The sequence below is a fragment of the Electrona antarctica genome, assembly GCF_951216825.1.
Source record: "Electrona antarctica genome assembly, chromosome: 1".
Taxonomy (NCBI): domain Eukaryota; kingdom Metazoa; phylum Chordata; class Actinopteri; order Myctophiformes; family Myctophidae; genus Electrona; species Electrona antarctica.
Window position 1 is genome coordinate 53,053,481 of NC_136806.1, and position 1,952 is coordinate 53,055,432.

Genomic DNA, 1,952 nt, shown 5'->3' on the forward strand with positions numbered 1-1,952 from the left:
GGACGGTGCTGCTTTGTGTGTATAGCCCTATATCAGCTGCTGTTGTAGACAGACAGTTTGATCGCTGTTTGATACGCTTTAGCATGCGTTAATGTCGAAAAGCAAACAGAGGTTATCGTCGCCGGTACACGCGCACCACTATCTGCCACCACCACGCCGCGTCTTTCCCGAGATGACACCTCACCACCAGCACCACATTCGCTGCCGTCGCAGCAGTAGGACTTTCTTCTCGTTGTTTTCTCGTTGACGAGCATCGGGATCGGCCTGCTGCTGTGTTTTTACTTCCCTTCAGAAGAACGTGTCCAGCAGCGCTATGATCCAATATGTTGCCATTCCTTTTTTTATGTCCACGGTTGTTGTTTGCTAAATGATCTGGATATCACTCGACAGTGCAGACATATTATGTACAGATACATCCATTATTAGAGCACATTCATTTCCCACAACGAATTTGACAAGACAGCGGGGGGGAAAAGAAAAGAAAAATACCCGAAGACAGCGGACGGGTATATATATCCCGATGACTTATACAGACCAAATCCGTAATAATTGAGGGAGTTCTCACGGTGATCCCGATGGTGGTCTTTGTTAGCCTAATATTCTGCTGGCAACAACAAACAAATCCATTCAAAGCACATGCCCAGGCCATGCATGTATAACAGCCATAAGTCTTGACTGCTCTACGGCGGCGCGTCAACGGAAAAAAGAAAAAAAAAGAAAAACAACGAAACAAAATGAAATGTTAACCTTGCTGCTGCTAACACATGAATATTAATTGGAGGAGCATGGAGCAGCGCTGCTATAGCTGACTTGTGTTGTGTCTCTGGATGTTGTAGTGCGTTTCAGCAGGTGAGACATTGGCTTCTCCAGCCCCCCCCCCCCCCCAACCAGACACACAGTTGTTTTCCTGCTGTCTGCATCGCATCTCTCTTAAAGAAGCCGCAACTCATTTTCTATATCGCATTGGTTCACTTCACAGACGTTTTGAGTCTTGTTGTCATGATAGACCCCCAGCTACATGGCCACGGACCGGACCCCCGTTTGAAAAGATTGTGCTCAAGGGATTTGTGTGTTTGGAAAAAAAACAAATAAAACATACAAACCCAATACATTAAATACAATCTTAAATGTATAGGCCAGCCTATAACCTTTCTTTCTTTCTTTCTTTCTTTTGAAGATACACATTGCTGAGCATTGTGAGCTTTTATATCTGCTATGTATGAATAGCCGATCAAGTATATGTTTAAAGTGATGATGATGATGATGTCATATCAAGTCATTTCGCTGGAACCCCCTCAAGGACCCCTGGAGGTCCCCAGACCCCACTTTGAGAACCAACCATGTTTCTTATCCCGACACTTTTCAATGAGCCAGCTGTATAATAGGCCTATATATACGCTGCGGATAAACACGTTGAAGATATGCTACCCCATGCATTCATTCATTCATTATATTCTGAATCAATTGCACAACGTCGTGCTGTGACGGGGTAAATAAATAGGCCTTTAAGGACGTTGAAACGACACGGTGACGCTAAGACTATACGGGCCAATGGCGAAGCGCGGAGACAATTGCATTACAGTCAGCAACCTGAATTATGACAGCAAGTCATTCAAGCAATTGGGATATATCATATAATAAGCGAAGTTAACATGTTGCACTCAACATTAATCATCGTCTATGTAGAATATAGCCGTATACCTCTGCGAATATACAGCGCGTATACTTTATTGCAATTTGCAAATGCAATACCCGTGATTAATCTGACATGAATTAGAACAAATATATTTGTAATATGTATGAAACTATGAAATATAGCATTTGACAATATAACACAATATAAAGAAATGCCTTAGATGTTCAGTTAGTCGTAATTTTAAACCTTCAACATAGGCCTATAGATCCACACACACACACACACACACACACACACACACACACACACACACACA